This window comes from Giraffa tippelskirchi, chromosome 8, assembly GCF_054371585.1.
Source record: "Giraffa tippelskirchi isolate mGirTip1 chromosome 8, T2T-mGirTip1v1.2.pri, whole genome shotgun sequence".
NCBI classification, from domain to species: domain Eukaryota; kingdom Metazoa; phylum Chordata; class Mammalia; order Artiodactyla; family Giraffidae; genus Giraffa; species Giraffa tippelskirchi.
Window position 1 is genome coordinate 107,583,601 of NC_137282.1, and position 20,979 is coordinate 107,604,579.

At 42.8% G+C, this 20,979-nt stretch overlaps 1 long non-coding RNA gene across 1 annotated transcript in view; it reads right to left on the bottom strand.

Annotated features, from left to right (window-relative positions):
• Positions 1-236: 236 nt before the first annotated feature.
• LOC145516788 (uncharacterized) overlaps positions 237-20,979 on the bottom strand; it is a 149,189-nt gene continuing 128,446 nt past the window's right edge. The window contains exon 4 of the long non-coding RNA XR_014061767.1: positions 237-480. This is a non-coding gene — a long non-coding RNA (uncharacterized LOC145516788). The remainder of the gene's footprint in view (positions 481-20,979) is intronic.

Consider the following 20,979-nt stretch of genomic DNA (forward strand, 5'->3'; position numbering starts at 1 on the left):
CAATAAACCTATTAGGAAAAAGAAGAATCTTGTCAGTCAACTATACTTCAACTGGAAAAAGAAGTCCAGAAAATTTTAATAAATACATAAAAGAAGTTACACAGAATAAATGAAGAGTCACTCAAGTGACAGAGCCTCTTACCCTCTATGGGAGAGTTGAAAAGAAAGGTTCATCTTCTCCACAACTTTAAAATATCCAAGCTTTACATCACACATTCAAGTTTCAAAGTACTTACAAAGTCGTTTCAATACTTGTCAACACTCTCAGATTCCTTGCGAATATCTAATAAATTTTAGCATCTTCCTGCAGAGTTTATATGTCGGAGCACAACACTTCCCTGAGTGTTTTATTTCAGAGTGTTCTGTGTCTGCGCACTCCCAACAACACAAGGACTGTGGAGGTTTGGAATTGTCCTTGACAATTTCTTCTACTAGTTCCATGTTCATGCAGACCCATCACCAAACTGTCAATTCTATCCCCTGCACCAGAAAACAAAAGCAAAAAGCAGAATGTTTTAAAAGTCCAGGATGATCACCATTAGCTATTCCTTTTGCTATTCTCATCTCAACAAATGGCCAAGGATAGAAGAGATATAGAGGTTTAACCAATAAATGCCTGAGCTCAAGCTGTCAGGCACATTGCAGAAATGATAGCGCCTGTTGCCCCACAAGTGTTTTATTCCTGCCACTGTGAAGTTAACATAGGGCAGTTGTTCTCAAACTTGAGTATGCATCCGAATCACCTGAAGACTTCTTAAAATATAGATTGCTGCCCTCCACTCACCCCCCAAGGTTTCTGATTCAGGCCCCCTAGGATGGGGCCTGAGAATGTGCACTTCTCACAGGTCTGTCTGCACCTCTGAGGCTCGTGGTCCAGAAAGCGCACTTTGAGAATCACAGGCACAGGGAAACCTATGAGCATCGGTGAAGCTGGAGCCTGCTCATCCGTGAGATCGGAAGAAGTCAGAGAAGGAAATCTGGGCTCGTTTTACTTCTTTAAATTCAGATCCACTTAGCATTTAGTGAGTTATATGAGACAGGGGGGTTAAGTGCTCTCAAGCACTTTTAATTCTCCCAATGCCCTATGCTATTGTCATCCTCATTTTAAAGAGAAGCAAATTGAGAGATTTGCTGCAGAGGGATTAAGAAACTTGCCTGACCTCAGAGCTAGTAAGTAGAAGAGCCAGAATCCAAGCTCAGGCCTTCTGCCTCCAAGTCTGTCAGGTGACCTGAATGATGCTGTAGATTCTCCGTCTCTAGGAGGCTGCCAGAGGACTCGGGGCAGAGGTTGTGAACAACATTGATAGAGGATTTTATAGGGACTCTTGGCATGCACATCTGGCTCAGTGGGCAGACAGACCAACTCTGTTCCCTGTATCTCAGTTCTGCCAACTGTGAAACCGAAGACCAAAATAGTTGCCACCTACCCCCCAGCTTGTTCCCAAGAATGAGATAAGAGCTCTCAGCTATTATATAAGAAGCATTTTTTTTCTTTCCAATCCCTCTGCTTGCTGAGTAGCCTGAAAGACTCCAGATCTTATAAATGATGGGATTCACCTTTACTCTCTTGAACCCTTTGCAATGCTCACCCTGTTCTCCCATCCTGACTCCTACCTCCCACCGTGGCCTTAATATCCACGAGCCAGGAACTCCAAGTTCAAAACATGTGCCTAAAATGACATGCGTTTCAGACACTCCATTTGTTCCTGCAGAGTGACTGATGGAAAATTGTTCTGACAGCTCAGCTGGACACATTTTGAGGTGTTCCTCAGAGCCGCCCTCGCTCTGTACCTCCCGGGTCCCTGAGACATATGCTGTAGGCTCTGCCTGCTGAGTAGCTGGCAGGAGGTATGTTGCACCTACTTTGTAAGCTTAGCAGCACTGTGCCAAGAGCCTTATCCTCTTAGAATGAAGACTCCTTGGTGGTGTTTCGTTGGTCTCGTCTATTGAACTGAGAGAAACATCCAAATTCCACATTGAGAGTCAAAGACTGAACGTTCCAGAGAATATATAAGGATTCTGGAGTCCAGTAAGCAAATATAAGATTGATTTCTTTTCATTTCATTTTCTTGGCTTTGTGTCTCAACGGGATGGCCAGGCTCCCTTTTCTTCAATCTCTTCTTGTGGGTGTTTATTAGCGGAGCAGAGCGAGATCCTGAAAGCCTTCCCCTTGCTCTGAAGTTCTGACTGTAATGGAAACAGTCTCCAGGGGGTGAAGTGTCACGGTGGTTATCTAATGATCAAGGACAGCCCGCCTGAGAGACAGAGAGCAGCCAGGGTCTCTGGCTCTCACCACAGGGCTTATTCTCCCCCTCCTCTCTCTTGCCCCACCAGTGACTAATTGATTTATGAAAGCCCTTGGAGGTACTCTGAGGGAGAAAGACACTTTATATCTGCTTACAACAAATCCTCAGAGGAACAAAAAAATCCATTTCATGCACAAATTTCCCCGCTTGACTCTTTCCTTCATTCAGTTCCCAGTTAGCTAAATCTTCAGCACCTAAAGAATTCAGTAGACAAAAAAAAAAAAAAAAAATCTTCTGATGGCTGGTTCCTGCCAAACAAAGAGATTCGCACATGAAGGAGAGAAACCAGAATCAATAATAAAAATGAGGGACAGAAAAGTAGGCAGTAAAGAAGAAAAGTAGTTCTGTGTCCTTGAGGCACTAATTTAAGACAATTACTAGATCCCAAAGTCAACAAATTCTGTTCCTAACACTGGCCACAAGTGAGTAGGACTCAGGAAAAGCCAGAATCGTGCAGTGCAGCCTCTTGGCAACTCTATTTATCATAAGTAAATTCTAATAGACTGATTCTTTTTTTAACCTCTGGCAACCAATCTAATGTTTCTATATATAGACTCAAAAGTGCTGTCAACCTTTTGTCCATCCCACCAAAATGTACCAAAGGGTTGATTTGGGATGTCTTGCTGCCCAACTGGGACTGAAACTTGCATTCTGACTTTCTGATTCAGCTTCTGCCTACAGTGCATTTGCTTTTCAAAAGGAGATTGCCAGGGCTACAGAAAGAGCTGAAGGAATATTGATAAGAGAACTGAGCTTTTATCAAAAGCGGCTTCTTGTAAGTGAACTTGGCCGAAATTCAGAGTTCTTCCCCTGTTGCTGACTGATCCCAGGGTACCTTTCGGTAAAAGCCAGAAAAGTCATTTGTGGGGCTTTTTTTCATGCAGATGTTAAGCTCTTTGGACAGCTGGAATAAGGTTAAATTCATTCATTTATTCTTAATATCTTCTGCTTCTGTTAGGTCCCTATCATTTCTGTCCTTTATTGAGCCCATCTTTGCATGAAATGTTCCCTTGGTATCTCTAATTTTCTTGAAGAGATCTCTAGTCTTTCCCATTCTATTGTTTTCCTCTATTTCTTTGCATTGATTGCTGAGGAAGGCTTTCTTATCTCTCCTTGCTATTCTTTGGAACTCTGCATTCAAATGGGTATATCTTTCCTTTTCTCCTTTGCTTTTGGCTTCTCATCTTTTCACAGCTATTTGTAAGGCCTCCTCAGACAGCCATTTTGCTTTTAGGCATTTCTTTTTTCTTGGGGATGGTCTTGATTCCTGTCTCCTGTACAGTGTCACCAACCTCCATCCATAGTTCATCAGGCATTCTGTCTATCAGATCTAGTCCTTTAATCTATTTCTCACTTCTACTGTATAGTCATAAGGGATTTGATTTAGGTCATACCTGAATGGTCTAGTGGTTTTCTCCACTTTCTTCAATTTCAGTCTGAATTTGGCAATAAGGAGTTCATGATCTGAGCCATAGTCAGCTCCCGGTCTTGTTTTTGCTGACTGTATAGAGCTTCTCCATCTTTGGCTGCAAAGAATATAATCAATCTGATTTCGGTGTGGACCATCTGATGATGTCCATGTGTAGAGTCTTCTCTTGTGTTGTTGGAAAAGGGTGTTTGCTATGACCAGTGCATTCTCTTGGCAGAACTCTATTAGCCTTTGCCCTGCTTCATTCTGTACTCCAAGGCCAAATTTGCCTGTTACTCCAGCTGTTTCGTGACTTCCTACTTTTGCATTCCAGTCCCCTATAATGAAAAGGACATCTTTTTTGGGTGTTAGTTCTAGAAGGTCTTGTAAGTCTTCATAGAACTGTTCAACTTCAGCTTCTTTGGCGTTACTGGTCAGGGCATAGACTTGAATTACCGTGATATTGAATGCTTTGCCTTGGCAACAAACAGAGATCATTCTGTCGTTTTTGAGATTACATCCAAGTACTGCATTTCAGACTCTTTTGTTGACTATGATGGCTATTCCATTTCTTCTAAGGGATTCCTGCCCACAGTAGTAGATATAATGGACTTATGAGTTAAATTCACCCATTCCAGTCCATCTTAGTTCACTGATTCCTAGAATGTCGATGTTCACTCTTGTCATCTCCTGTTTGATCACTTCCAATTTGCCTTGATTAATGGACCTAACATTCCAGGTTCCTATGCAATATTGCTCTTTACAGCATCGAACCTTGCTTCTATCACCAGTCTCATCCATCACTGGGTGGTGTTTTTGCTTTGGCTCCATCCCTTCACTCTTTCTGGAGTTATTTCTCCACTGATCTCCAGTAGCATATTGGGCACCTACTGACCTGGGGAGTTCATCTTTCAGTGTCCTATCTTTTTGTCTTTTCATACTGTTCATGGGGTTCTCAAGGCAAGAATACTGAAGTGATTTGCCATTCCTTTCTCCAGTGGACCACAGAAGAATTGTACAAAAAAGATCTTCATGACCCAGTTAATCACGATGCTGTGATCACTCACCTAGAGCCAGACATCCTGGAATGCGAAGTCAAGTGGGCCTTAGGAAGCATCACTACGAACAAAGCTAGTGGAGGTGATGGAATTCCAGTTGAGCTATTTCAAATCCTCAAAGGTGATGCTGTGAAAGTGCTTCACTCAATATGCCAGAAAATCTGGAAAACTCAGCAGTGGCCACAGGACTGGAAAAGGTCAGTTTTCATTCCAAACTCAAAGAAAGGCAATGCCAAAGAATGCTCAAACTACCTCACAATTACACTCATCTCACACGCTAGTAAAGTAATGCTCAAAATTCTCCAAGCCAGGCTTCAGCAATACATGAACAGTGAACTTCCAGATGTTCAAGCTGGTTTTAGAAAAGGTAGAAGAACCAGAGATCAAATTGCCAACATCCGCTGGATCATCGAACAAGCAAGAGAGTTCCAGAAAAACATCTATTTCTGATTTATTGACTAGGCCAAAGCCTTTGACTGTGTGGATCACAATAAACTGTGGAAAATTCTGAAAGAGATGGGAATACCAGACCACCTGACCTGCCTCTTGAGAAACCTGTATGCAGGTCAGGAAGCAACAGTTAGAACTGGACATGGAACAACAGACTGGTTCCAAATAGGAAAAGGAGTATGTCAAGGCTGTATATTGTCACCCTGCTTATTTAACTTATATGCAGAGTACATCATGAGAAACGCTGGGCTGGAAGAAGTACAAGCTGGAATCAAGACTGCTGGAAGAAATGTCAATAACCTCAGATATGCAGATGACACCACCCTTATGGCAAAAAATGAAGAAGAGCTAAAGAGCCTCTTGATGAAAGTGAAAGAAGAGAGTGAAAAAGTTGGCTTAAAGCTCAATATTCAGAAAATGAAGATCACGGCATCTGGTCCTGTCACTTCATGGCAAATAGATGGGGAAACAGTGGCTGACTTTATTTTTCTGGGCTCCAAAATCACTGCAGATGGTGACTACAGCCATGAAATTAAAAGACGCTTACTCCTTGGAAGGAAAGTTATGACCAACCTAGACAGCATATTAAAAAGCAGAGACATTACTTGCCAACAAAGGCCCATCTAGTCAAGGCTATTGTTTTTCCAGTGGTCATGTATGGATATGAGAGCTGGACTATAAAGAAAGCTGAGCGCCAAAGAATTGATGCCTTTGAACTATGGTGTTGGAGAAGACTCTTGAGAGTCCCTTGGACTGCAAGGAGATCCAACCAGTCCATCCTAAAGGAGATCAGTCCTGGGTGTTCATTGGAAGGACTGATGTTGAAGCTGAAACTCCAATACTTTGGCCACCTGATGCGAAGAGCTGACTCATTGGAAAAGACCCTGATGCTGGGAAAGACTGAGGGCAGGAGGAGAAGGGGACGACAGAGGATGAGATGGCTGGATGGCATCACCAACTCAATGGACAAGGGTTTGGGTGGGCTCAGGGAGTTGGTGATGCACAGGGAGTCCTGGCGTGCTGCGGTTCATGGGGTCGCAAAGAGTCAGACACGACTGAGTGATTGAAATGAACTGAACATTCATTTATTCACTGAGTATTTATTAAGCACCTGAAATGTGCCTGACTGGTAAGTAGAATTTATTTTTTAATCATTAATTACAAGGTTTGATCCAGAGAAGGCAATGGCAACCCACTCCAGTACTCTTGCCTGGAAAATCCCATGGACGGAGAAGCCTGGTAGGCTGCAGTCCATGGGGTCACGAAGAGTTGGACATGACCGAGCGACTTCACTTTCACTTCTCACTTTCATGCATTGGAGAAGGAAATGGCAACCCACTCCAGTGTTCTTGCCTGGAGAATCCCAGGGATGGCGGAGCCTGGTGGGCTGACATCTATGGGGTCGCACAAAGTCAGACACGACTGACGCGACTTAGCAGCAGCAGCAGCAGAAGCATAATGTTTGATCTGCAGAAATAATCGGTCCAGTGTTTGGAAGAAGTAAACCATGAGACAGTGGGTGGGGAGAGAAAAAAGAGGAAACTACTTTTCTCCCTTCTTCACAGCCCCTCAGATAAGTTCCATGGGGAGGAGAGTTCTGAAGCACTGAGCCACTTTCAAATTGCAAGCTACAGTGAATTACTTTGGCAAGTTCTATTTCATTGGTTTAAATCTGGTATGACATAGAATAACACATAGCTTTCCAGAACTGTCTATATCCAGAACCCGTGTCAGTTGCTTAGAACATTTTCTGAAATCTATCTACGTGGAAGAAAAAATTTTAAATGAATTTTAAACACACTCCAAGGTTATCCTTCCTTCATTGCAGGGTTTGCTCAATGGCTGCAGGTGACCAAACAATGCCAGGTCAGACATTGATCAGAATAATATGGCTGCTCTTTTAATCTTTTGCAAATTCAGTCAAACAGCAATCATTCTTATTCTATAAAATGGGTAAGTATTTTTTGTCCAGCTTCACAAGATTCAAACCTATCCTTCATTGCTGCATAGAAAAATAATGTAAGTTTTTTAGAAGTTGCATTTGTACAGTCCTTACTAATTTATAAAACATTTTATGGTTTATAAAAGCATTTTCTCATTTAATCAAATGATTTTAATATTCAGTCAATGAACAATTATTGACCTAATAGATCTCCCTGGTGCCTAGCTTAGGGCTTAGTCCCTTAAGAAATCTAGAGTCTAGTGGGTGAGAAAGAAAAGTTAGCAATAATCACAACATGTGCAATAGAGAAATATAAATGTGTAGGGGTAGGTAGAAGAAAACAGACATAGTTAAGTATTCAAAATTAAAATTGGTACTTAGGGAAATTCGGTTTATTTATAAGCTCCTAGACACCAGGCATATCTAGGCATATTGCATAGACAGAAACAAAATATTTTTGATGGGAGTGCAAGACTGAGGGTGGTAGCTGTTGAAGTGGAAGATCTGGTGGTGGAAGAAGTGTAATGATGGCAGCTTTTAGAAGACTTGGGCATTCCTTGGTTGAAAGAATTGATGTCATATCCTGGTATAGTAGCAACTCCCAACTATCCTGGAAACATCTCTCTTCCTAGCCAGACAGTCCATTGGTTCACCATAGAGCCAACATACACACAACCACAGCAAACAACCACAAAATATTAGCAGTGACCAACTATGTGGTAACAAATCATGTGCTAAAGAACTGACAAGCCAGTGGCCACTCAGAGATGTACCACATGCCAAGAAAGCAAAAAGGAAACCCTTTGCTCACACCTGCCTTAGATTAGTTGAGCACCATTTGCATGGATAGGAGAGGCAACAATCATTTTGAGGAGGGTGAAAAAGCCAGGCAAGGAAGGAAGTAACCAAACACGGATTGAAAGCAGATGACACAAGCCCCTGGCTCGTGGAGCCTCACAAGAAAAAGCATGAAGTAAGTGTCTTGCAGAAGGGCGACTATCAGAAAGACAAAATGGTTGTAATAAATCCTAACAAAAGCCAACAAAAGAAAATGTTGGACAGCTTGTTAGATAAATATTCAATAAGACTGATCCATCTCACTGCATTGTTGTAAAGAACAGCTAATAAAAAACGATTGTCAAGGACACTGCAAACACAGAAGAACTAACCAATAATAAGGACATTAATAATAAGGGAGGGCCTAGGAATAAAACCAGTTCCATCAAGACCAAAGATGTTGAGCAACCAGCACAGAAATAAAGAAAACAGATACAACTGCCTGGAGGTTGTCCAAACAAACAAGAACCAAATACTTTTTTGCTCTTAATTTTGAAAAAGAAGACAAGTTTACAGGGTATAAGACTATAAATAAATATTGGCCAATGGGCTCTTGCTTTTCCCTGGAGGCAGCTCCCTTTGAAATGACTTCCTGGACAGAAGGGGTGAGGTAGTTGAAGGCTCCTATCCTCCTCCCTAGAACTCACGGTCTGCGACAGGAAGGTTTCCCTCCCTGGTCTTGATGATTTGGGGTTGGAAAAAAAACACTGGAAGGAATCCAAAGCTGTGGTTCATTTCATTCTTTCATTTCCTGCCTTTGCCAAATGCTGACAATTACAAACAAATGTTGTCTTCACAACGACTTTCTTCTAGATGAACATTCTGCTTATTTCGGTTGCTTTTGTGTATGTGACTTGAGAAACACTTTCTAAATCCCCAAGGTGACAGGAGTTCCACCTAATGATAATGATTATTTAATGTCATCATCACGATGGGCTGCCCAGGCAAATGAAAAGCTGGCTGGGTCTAAAGCATTCACTCAAGTGAGGTAAATTAACACTTTCCAGGGTACCAGATTTCCCATCGGGACCCTAAAGAAAGCAATTCATTACCCAGGCATTCTTCACCTTCAACATTGCCATCCACCAGCAAGTTCTTCCACTGTTTAAACTGTCAGACTTCTCAAACAGCGTGGGGAAGTCCAGAAGAGATAAGAACATACTGAGGAGAGCCAGGCTGGGTGGATATTTTTAGTCATCTGAAGATAGTCCAGGGGTGATAATCATCACCATCGTCACAGCCCACGTGAATGCAGTCCATGTTACTTTTCAAAGCACTTTCATCACATAAATCATCCCTTTGATCCTCACAATAATCCCTGAGGTATGCAAAGTAGGTATTATAGTCTGCACCTGGCTGTGGCAGCAAGACGTGCACAGCTGGCATGGAGATAAGCCTGGGACACAGGGAAGAAAGAAAGGCTGTAGCTGGGAAAGGGGCAAACTCCCAAATCAGTAGCATCAAAAGCACAGAGGTTCTGGGACCAGGGGCCATGCAGAGTGAGGATATAGCATGGCACATACAAGCAGAAATGTGAAGGAATGTGGGTGTCTGATTGGATAGACTAGGTTTAAAAAGATTTCTGGTTATCTGCTGAGTAAAAGATTAGTATTTCTAAAGCCAAAATCAAGAAATATGAAAACTAAAATGAACGAAGTGTCTACGATAGTAATTCCCTTGCATTCAAGCCTTCAAGCTGTGAACTTTCAAGATCCAGAACCTGTGCCATTAATGTCAAACATGAGTGAAATTGCATCTTGCCAAGCTGACAGTCCTTCAGCTCTACCATCTCCCACCTCCTCTCCCTCCTCCAGTCAGTGACTCTTCTTGCCTGTTCATTCAATGCCAGCTCTGGTACTGTACTACTATACTTTTCAAGGTACTATAAGATTAAAAACATATAGTTTTTGTGTTTGTTTTTTATGTATTATTTGTGTGAAAAGAATTACAAACCTATTACAGTGAAAGTCGCTCAGTCATGTCCGACTCTTTGCAACTTCATGGACTATGCAGTCCATGGAATTCTGCAGGCCAGAATACTGGAGTGGGTAGCCTTTCCCTTCTCCAGGGGATCTTCCCATCCCTGGGATCGAACCCAGGTCTCCTGCATTGCAGGCAGATTCTTTACCAGCTGAGCCACAAGGGAAGCCCAAGAATATTGGAGTGGGTAGCCTAGTCCTTCTCCAGGGGATCTTCCCAACCCAGGAATTGAACTGGGGTCTCCTGCATTGTAGGCAGATTTTTACCAACTGAACTATCAGGAAAGTCCATTACAGTACAGTACTATATAGCCAATTGTGTTAGCTGGGTACCTAGGCTAACTTTGTTGGACTTAGAAATGAATTGGACTTATGAACGTGCTCTTGGAAGGAAACTCGTTCATGTGTAGGGAACTTATTGTATTTGCCAATTGTGTTCCTGAAAGATATTAACAGATTTAACCTTCACAACCAATCTATGCAAGATAGACATCATTAACCCTTCTTTTTTTTTTAAACCATGCTGGGCACCTTTCAGGATCTCTGTTCCCCAACCAGGGATTGAACTGGGATTAGGTTCAGGCTGGGGGAAGGGCAGAGATGGCAGAAGCAGAATGGTCAGAGCCAATGGGACTTAAGAGGGACCTGGGGAAGTGAAAAGGAACTCTATGACTTCTCTGCTGTGGAACCTGGGATAAGACACTTCTCTGAACTTCATCAGTAAAAAAGAGTCAACAAAATCCACCTCACAGTAATTCTATGAGGATTGAATTTTATACACACACACATATACATATATATGTAGTTCTTAAGCATTTGCAAGATTTCATGTTGAGATAGATGGTCTCTGGGGAGGGTAACGTGACAAGCAAGAATAGCATTTGGAATGATCCCTTCTTTGCATGTAATAAAATATTTCCATTGAAAACCTACTTTCCCCAATCCTCATGAATTCAAGCTACGTCATAAGTGAGATTTTTTTGATTCTAAGAAGCACATAGAAAGCCATTTCAGTGATCTTTTCCTCTTGCAAGACTTATTTAACATGTTTCTTATGACCCACTATGAACCCTTCTGCTTTAAGTAAAGAAGATTCTTCTTCCAGGAAGAATGAATCAAGGGCAATAACATCCTGCCTGACCCTGCTTAGCATGTCAGAGTCACATCCAGTAACAGTACATAAAGACTCAACCAAATTGCCCCCAGTTTCTATAAAAGATTTGCCCAAGAGAGCCCATCCACGTTCAAATCTGCAGTGACTCTGGACATCGAAAACATTCCCAAGAAGAAGAGGTAGCAACAGTAAGAAATGTCATTTGTACAGTTCCCTGCAAAGGTGCTTAGAAAGTTTCAGCTTTCAAATCCGGAATAATTCAGGGAATTTTAGAGTTTGCAAGAAACCCATTGCCCACTTCATCTCACCCCCAACTCTAAATAAGCCCACTGATCAGTGTCTTCTTGTATAAGGAAGCTGACACAGGGCTTCCTTAAACAGACCTGGGTCTGGGGAAGTTATTTCTAGAAAGTGCCCAGAGGACAGTTGGATATAAACACAATAGTATCAGGAGCCACTAAGTGGCTCATTCAGAATGTCTTCAGTTTCTCTGATCCTCTCATTCTATTATGACTTGTCAATGTCCGCATTTTATATTAATGTACTCTTATAATATGCACACAACTAGAGCACAGTCATAAGTGGCTTATCCCCCTGAACAGTCAGCAAACCCTCTTGTCCATCTCTCTTTCCACCAGGCCCTCTCCTCAGGCCACAACACCAGCTCATCGGCAAGATACAAATGCATTGTGGGCTGAGGACACTGGCCACGGAGATGGTCTTTCCATGCCCCCCGTCACTCGCCAAGGGAGGACACGACTGAACTGAAGTCTAAAACCAGACCAGCTGAACCTGAGCTTAGCCTTGGCCCTGCCCTTCAGCCCCATCACCCCCTCTGGAATTGGGCATTGCACGTGAACATTTAGTAGACTTTAAACTTGAGGTGCAAGGCCGCCTGGCTGGTGGGATCTGGGAGGAAAGAGGACACCTCGCAGGTTGTAACCAGCCTGCAGCAAAGCCTGAGAGCCTGAAAGGGGCTACAGAAGGGAACTTTGACCTCCCGGCTTTCCAGTCGAACATGTAAAGCCTGGTGCTTCCATCATGAGGTTCGGAGAGCCTGTGTGATTCTGTTACAGTGAGAAGCTGGTCTTGGGCTCTAAGTCCATCTGATAGGTTAGCCAGGAAAATGTCACTAAAAACATTCAGTGGAATTTGTTTTAAGATTCCCAATCAGTGCCGCCAGCTATTAAAATGAAACAAAGTCATAGCTTGCTCTTTAGTAAGTCTTATCTTTGTGTCGTCTCAGGATTTCCCATGATAGGAGGCTAAGGCTTATGTAACATTGGCTTCAGGTGACTTAGTCATCATCACGAGTGAAGATGGGGGCGGGGGTGGGGAACCTTACTGAGTTATCTCTGCCTAAATGCCCCAAAGCAGCCACCACTTGGCAGGGCTTAACTAAAGCAGCAAGGGGTTTTTTTCTTTTCCTTTTTTTTTTCTTTCGGGAGGAGCTGCTCTTCACACTAGAAATGGGGAAGGACTACTAGCGAGTAGGGGGTACCACCAAGGCAGCTGAGAACTCTGCAGCAGAAACCATCCTCCCAGAGCTTCGTCACTCAGTCATGTCCAACTCTTCACAACCCCATGGACTGTAACCCACCAGGCTCCTCTGTCCATGGGATTTCCCAGGCAAGAATACTGGAGTGGGTAGCCATTCCCTTCTCCAGGGGATCTTCCTAACCCAGGAATTGAACCCAGGTCTCCTGCACTGCAGGCGGATTCTTTACCATCTGAGAGCTACCAGGAAAGCCCATCCTCCCAGACTGCCCCACAGAAGAGAAGCAGTACCATAGAACATCAGAACACAGCCTTACACAGAAGAAACTGTGTGGGACCTACAGGCTGCAGGGAGCTGGAGAGCCCGGCTGGAGGTCTCCCCTGCAGCAGAGTCCACGTGGGTCACCAGCGGTTCTCTCCTGCCCCCCAGTGCCCTTGACTGCCCAAAGTCCCTGACATCCTTCCTCCAAGTCAGCTTCTTCTCTGCCTTACTCCCTCAGGCAAAGAGCACCGCATTTTCCAAGGTAACACCTAGCTAATCTAATACAATCTAATCTGAAAGCGTTAGTGAGTATTATTGGATTAATGCGCCATTACTCCTAGAAAATACAATTTGCATTCCAGAGACACAGGGCCTCAAACCGAAGGAGTGGGAATTTCCATTACACTGGCAAGCTAGGAAGGAGGCAATTTTGCAAGGGGTGGGAATTTCAAGACCAAATTTAAAGCCTTAAAAACAGCCTTGCCTATTCCAACAGCTGGGAAGGTTTGGAGTTTCATTTTTTAAAAGCTACCATGTAATCTCCTTTCTAACTTTTTCCCTACCTCCTCACTACTGATGTGCCCATCAGCCCCGAACTTTTAACCTCAGGTGATAACAGTGGTTGGTAATGCCTGGGCTCTACCTTATGAGTGGGGTGCATCTTTAAAAAAAGAAAAGAAACCTACTTCCCCAGTTATTTAAAGTAATCATGCCTAATACTTCATTCTTTTTACTTTGGTCTATTCTTGGTAAACCTAATAAGGTTCTTCAGAGATACACAAAGACTCTTAGAAAGAAGAGCTACCATTTGATGTATACACGCTATACGTCTGCCTATGTTCTAAACCAATTATATACATTGTCTCCCTTCCCTTAACAATCCAATAAACTAGAAGCTATTATCCTCATCTTTAAAATGAGAAAACTGAGGTACATGAAATTTAAATAAATTAGCCAAGCTCACATAGTTGATAGTGTTGGAGAAGGAATCCCAGCAAGATTCTCTGAATCCAAAACTTGCCCTTTTAACCACTATCTTCTCCTACCAGATATAAAGCAACAATATATTCCTACCATTTTGAGTTTTACCACTTCACAGTGCTGAGTCAGTAAGTCTTAACGCATGGTCCCCAGACCAACCGCAGCAGCATTCCTCAGGAAACCTGCTGAAAATTGCAAAATTGGGGTCTCACTCCAGACTTGAAACAATCAGAAACTCTAGGGGCGGGGCCCAGCAGTTACATTTTAACAAGCCCTCTATGTGATTCTGATGCACACTCAAGACTGAGAACCACCAAACAAGCCATCAGCACAGATTCCTAAAGTTCTGATAATAGGTCAGTAGTAACCACTTTTTAATAACTTCCATTCCTGAAATAATTCCTTTTCAGTTAGAAATTTCCACGTGATTTCACTAATTCTAGGGAGATGTGGACATATGAACATTGTTGGCACATGCTTGACAGGTGTGCAATATTGTGAATGAAAATGAGGGAATCAATGCAGAAGATAGTTTCTCAAAATCCTGTAAGGTAGTCTAACACAGCTGAGTGTAAAAGCCATGTAATGAGTACTCTTGAGTTTAAAGTGTGGGGAGAAGGGAAGGGAAGGTCATCTAAGCTGTCTATACCTAACCAGCGGCCACTCGTCAGCTCCTGGTGCCTGCCTGCATGCTAAGTCTCTTCAGTCACGTCCGACTTTTTGCAGCCCCATAGACTGTAGCCCGCCAGGCTTCTTTATCCATGGGATTCTCCAGATAAGAATACGGAGTGGGTTGCCATGCCCTTATCCAGGGGATCTTCCCAATCCAGGGATCGAATCCACGACTCTTACATCTCCTGAATTGGCAGGCAGGTTCTTTACCACTAGCACCACCTGGAAAGCCTCCGTCTGCTCCATACTTGTGCAAAATTACAGGGAATGCCACAGAAAGCCCCTGGGGGATTCACCTGCCTGGCATCTGAACAGCTTGCCTCCCTTTTTGGTTTTTCATCCTATGCCGCCAAACATTCTTAAAACAAAATAAGACTGAGGCACCCAATTTGGCCTAGAAAAAGCCCACTAGAATGAGGTTGCCCCACTTGCTCCAGCTGGAAAACCTGTGCCCGGAGGATGGGAACACCGCTGTGGGGACCTCTGTGCCTCACGACTTGGGGCTGAGAATAGACCGCTTTTCAGTAATCGAGTTCTAGCGCTCAGTTTCTCAAAGCCCATGCGTCTTGGAGCTGGTTCAGTATTAGCCTAGGTGTGCCTACAGAAAAGAGCAGAGGAGTTCATGGCCATCACTCTACCTTGATCTGAAGAAGAAAAGTGATTTGAGTCGATTTTCAAATGGGGCCAGAGGTTAGAAATAGGGGGAAACTTCCTCACCGAAGCCGGGTCAGGAACCTCAACCTTCTCAAACCAGAGTGAAGCTGCTCCTGCAGGGCAGGGAGGGGGCCGTTCTGGTGGAAAACAAGGCTTGGATTCTGTGTCACGTTGGCCCAGCCGTGCGGCCCTAGCCAGGGAACTTGCTAGCTCCTGCGTGACCATTCCTAGCTGTGTGACACTGGGAAGCACAGCTCACCCTCTTGAGCCTTGGTTTCCTGAACTGCTTTGGGAAGGGCGGTGTGGGGAGTGCAAGAGGCAGGAATGATGACCATCAGGTGGGAATGAAGAGAAACAGGGCCTCGTGGCCTAACTAGGCTCCACCTACCACAGGAGCTGCTCAGTGAACGCTGGCTCTCTTCCTGGTCCCCTCTGAAGCGCCCAGGTGGATTCTCACCTGCCTGATGGGAGCCCCAGCCTCCAAGAACCAACACCAGGGGTTATATAAACGGCCTGATACCCAGGGGTTACGTGCCCTGTTAACAGGTCTCACAGGCATGGTCCTCTAGAGATTCCCAACATTGCAGTGAGGGGTTTCTCATCTTGAAACACAGAACAAGACCGGGCTGCCTCATATCCTAAAGCAGGAAAAAGCTATAATCCCCTAGTCTGGGTCAGATCACAGGCTTTCCCCTAAATCCCCTTGGGAACCCACTTCCTCCCCACAGCTCTTCACTCATAAACACACCCTGAAAACTGACAAAGGCAGATTCAGTTAATCCCTAAATATTCAGGAGTATGACACACCACCCAACTACAGAGCAGAGAAACACCACACTGTGTCTGGGGATTAATTATGCTTAAAACCTTTCCCGCAGACATTTATTTTTCCCTAAAGGAGAGAGCCCTCTACTGGCGAATTAGCATGCTGCTGGGGAAGGGCATCTGTGTTAGAGGATGTTAGGGGCTGTTGCCTCCTTTTAGGGTAGCAAAACATGTCAGTTATTTTCAAATGGCTAAGTTTTCATCCTTGCTAGGAACAGATGCGGGTGTGAACTGATGAAGGTTGATGTTATAAAACCCCAAACCCCTGAAACCCTCTCAGCTGTCCTGGTTACAGTTTACTACAGCAAACAGAGGGGCTAAAAAGAGGTACAAGAACCTTCTCTCCTCCCTAATACATGGATAATCTTCTAGAAATATTTCACACCGAGACAGGGCTCCACCCAGTATTTAGGCTGTAAAGGTATCCCATCAGACAATTTGAAAGTGATTGCAAATAGCAGCAGCAGCAGCAAATAACCTAAATATCCATCAAGAGCAGATGAGAAAGTAAGTTACTGCACATTTAAACAATGGGATATTATGCAGCTTAAGAAAAATGAGAAAGCTTGTTCTATACCTCTATGGAAAGAGCTCCAAATCTTTTAGTTTAAGAGAAAAAGCAAAATACAAATGGATAACCAACAAGGGCCTACTGTATAGCACGTGGAACTCTGCTCAATGATATGGGGCAGCCTGGATAGGAGGGGAGTTTGGAGGAAAAAGGATACATGTATATGTATGGCTGAGTCCCTTGGTGGTCCACCTGAAACTATCACAACATTGTTAACTGGCTATACTCCAGTATAAAATAAAAAGTTTTTAAAAATCAAAAACAAAAAAAGCAAAGTATGGAAACCATATATATAATATACTACCATTTGTATAAAATTAAAAATAGATTTATATTTGCTTCTACATGCAGAAAGTAAAATATTTCCGGAAGTTTGAACAAGAAACTAGTAACAGTGGTTACACTTTATAGGAATGCAAGAACTATTGGAATGGTGGACAGGGGTGAGGAGAAACTCACTTTGTTACATATTTTGACCTCTGATGTGAATAAACCTTTTAACTAGTCAGAACATTAAGTGGATGGTTTTTCAAAGGACAGCCTGAATGGGCATGCAGATTTCCTTTACTCAACATTTTAATACTAGTTGCCTTTTATTTAACACTTATTATGTGCCATGCACTGTGCTAAACATGTTACAAGTATTAACTTATTTATTTAACCCTCCCAATCACTCTGTGCAGTCTTGTCATCCACATTCTAGAGAAGAGGAAACTAAGGAACAGAGATGTTAAGTTACTTTCCCAAGTTTACAGAGAAAAGGCTCCAGCAAGGCTGATACCAGAGTTTCCGTACTTAACACTGCTACTCAGATGCCTGGGAGAAAATTTCTCCAACACAGCAAAACTGACAGCAGAGAGGGGTGTATGTAAAAACCTCGGGGGTCCCAAGTAAAAGTCTGGAGAAGGCCTTTACTAGTGATCTCGACGTGCGATTTTGACTGGACAAACACACACACTCTTACACACACACACTCACACCTTCTCATACATAGTCACATACTCTTGTATTCTCATAGTCACATATGTTCGTATATTCTCACACACTCCTGTACATAGAATCTTGCATTCTCAAACACTCATAAACATATATTCCCACACACTGATAAACATTTTCGCACATATTTTCACACTCATACACATATCAGTGGCTTTCTCTGGCTCCAGCCTGACCTCTCCGCGTTCTCTCTTGGCACAGCCCCCAGTGCTGGCCCTGTGACACTCTAGCCCAAGGATCCCTGGACCTCTCGGGCCTGCTCTCCCTTGCGCATTCACAGGACCTCCTCTCTAGGCACACACCTTTCCAAAATGAAGTATGGGGACTTATATTTCTATCTCATCCAACCCATTCTGGCTCCTAAATATGCTCCGCATTGTCCAACTCAGTCTTTCATTGAGTCCCCCTCACAACAAAGATTTTTCTGTTCCTCCAGACCTCAAGAATGAAAGATTGTTTTTCCATTCTACTTATGCTTCCAGCCTCTCTGCTTACCCAGTGAATAAAGAATCTCACGCAATTTGATTTTTGACTAGAAAGAGGGACAATCTTCCGTCTACCTAGGAGAGCAGGCACCCTCTAAGGATGAGTATAAGCGCGTTTCCTCATCAGCCCTGAAGGACAGAGGACCACGGTGAGACCAACATTTGGGGCTGCCAACAAGGCATTTAGTGTCCCTGGAGCTCTGACCTGCAAATATTCTAGATGAAAGTCCATTTCAAAAGGAGAATGGGATACAGTGCTTGACACGTACTCTTCATTCCTCTTTGGGTCTGCCACTACTTTAGAACACAACAGTTCTGAGACATTCTACTGCTGCCTCCCAACTCCTTGTTGCTGTAATGTTTCAAATACTGGGGGACAAGATACTTTTCTATCTATGAGGTAAATTGTCAGTAACTGTAAAATTAAATAAAAATTCCAGTCAATTTTCTGAAGTTTCCATTTGTAATAATAACATTAGAAAGTCCTTCATAGTCATTATTCCATTTAATCCTCAGTGACAGTGATATGATTATTCTTCCCATTTTGCAGATGAGAAAACTGGGGTCATAAGAAGGCAAGTAACTGGTCCAAGTTTATATTGCTAGGAATTAGCAGAACTAGGAGCTGAAGCCAGATCTATTTTATTATAAATCCACACCACACTTAACTGCCCTTGGGGGCCCAACTCTACTTCTACGTCCTCATTGGTCCAAGCTCTTGCAAACTAAAACAAAGCAATCAACATTTTTTAGAATCAGCTCTCTACAAAGCATGACAGCATGTGCAGCTGCTCATTCCATATCTCTGGGTTGGATTATTGCTTGGTATTATTATCTTTCATATACACTCATATAAACTCTAAATGTTAATCAAATTATTAACTATTTATAGTTAGAGTATGCCTTTTCCATCTTTGTACCCCCAGGCCTAGAAGAGTTTTTTTTTTTGCACATTTCTGGCTTGTTGACAGTGGCTTGATACTCTCTAGGTTTTTCTAGAAAATATCTGCCTCTCTGCCTATAAAATAGGTGGACTAAAATATGTTTCTCACAATATGTTGTGACAAACATGTTTCTCACAACATCCTCTATAAGAGCAAATAGGAAGCAACCCAAATATCCCACAAGGGAAGAAGTTACATAAACTATGGGGCACCTGCATGAGGGAATGTTATACAACTCTTAAAAATCATGTTTTCAGAAACATTTGACTAATATAAGAAAATATTTACCAAATATTATGATATATTTTACATTTACAGCAAAGAAAAACCTTAGAGAATATACACCAAAATGTCCATTTTTTTAATCTCTAGAAAAGGAGATGAAACTACAGAGAACTTTCTTCTTTCAGAACATCAACTCCTTTTCTGGTAATCCTAGAGGCCTCTCATTTCAAGCTGGTGAGCTTCATTTTTACCTCTTATATAGGAGTAGTATCAGTTTCCTCACAAGGCTCTATAAATAGTTAAAAATTTTCCAATAAGAAGTGCTTTATAAATGAATAACAATGGTATTAAATTATACAATAAATGACTATATGATCTTTATGCAGTTTTCATAGCAAAGATTTTAGAAGGAATGATACCTTGTCAACAAATAGTTGAAATTTTAGTGGAATTTATATCTTTTAAAACTCTAAAAATCTCTTCTTTCTTTAAAAAAAACTAAGCTGATGTTTATCTTATATTCAGTGAATTATTATGAAATGGTTCTCCGTGGATGATTCAAGAAAAAAAGAAACCTATCTACATCAATAATTTATATAGTCCAGCTTTTCTTTTTAAGTGAAATGAGAACTAGGTTTATCAAAATAATAACCTCAAGGCTCCTCATGCTTCGCTACTCAGTCACTGTGGCCCAGAAGGGCAGGCATGACCCAGAACTCCTGACCTGGCTGCTGAGGTACCACTCAGGCCCTACACAGGGAGGGGTAGGCCACACGGGCGTGGTTAGTCTTCTTCACTTGCAGCCAGTCTTCTTGCCTGCAGGAAGAACCTCTAGGGTCAAAATGCCACACGAAACGGCCCTTACCAGGGCAGTGGGAGCTCCCGTAAACAGGTTCCATTTCAGAAGTTCTTAGCTTAGAACCTGGTCCTGCCCAACCCCCAGGCTGCCATTTCCCCCTCCATCTTCAACCACCCTCCGTCACACTCAGCTCCAGGTATGTCGGCCAAAGCGTTGGATGAAAGTCTGTCTTAAAAAGAAACTCCCTTCATTTCACACATATGCATTCAACCCATTCCAAGCCCAGTACCAGGCACCTCCACACTTCCTTTCAAATTGGAGCCATCTGCTTTCCCTACTCTCCACCTCATCTTCTTTCTCCTTTCCATCCAAACCAATGATGTCATTGTCAGGGACCAATATCTGCATATCTCCCCAGATTTAAGCTCTGTAAACCAGGAGGAGAAGAACCAGTCTGACCTAGTAAGACTTCAGCCACTCAGAATCCCTTAAGAAAAGCCAAACTTGATACATGATTGCAAGTCCTAGTCCTTTAAGCTTCAGAACTTTTTAGGACACTCATGGTTTTGAATGGAAATCGTTCTCCATTATAGTCTATGCTCTCTGCTTTCTTAAACAGATTACACTGAATTGAACATCTTCTTGATGACGCATCTTCACGCACATCACTGACTGCCTTCGTGGGGACTGTTGCACTGGGTAACACTCTTTGCTTGTAGATTTATTATTGCCACACTTCTTTCTTCTGAGGTTTTCATTTTTGTTTCTTTTATTTGAGAAGCTCAGTGTCTCTGCTTTCCTCCAGCCTTCCCAGATCCCTTTTCTAATCCATTGCTATTGATCAAAATTTTTTAGCTTCTATACATTAGTAAGAGTAAGGTTTCAGGGCTTTACCCATGAATAAAATGCCCACACCTCAGTTCATCAATTTGCTGCTGTCTATATTGGGTGCTTCGAGCTTTATGGACCCCCTT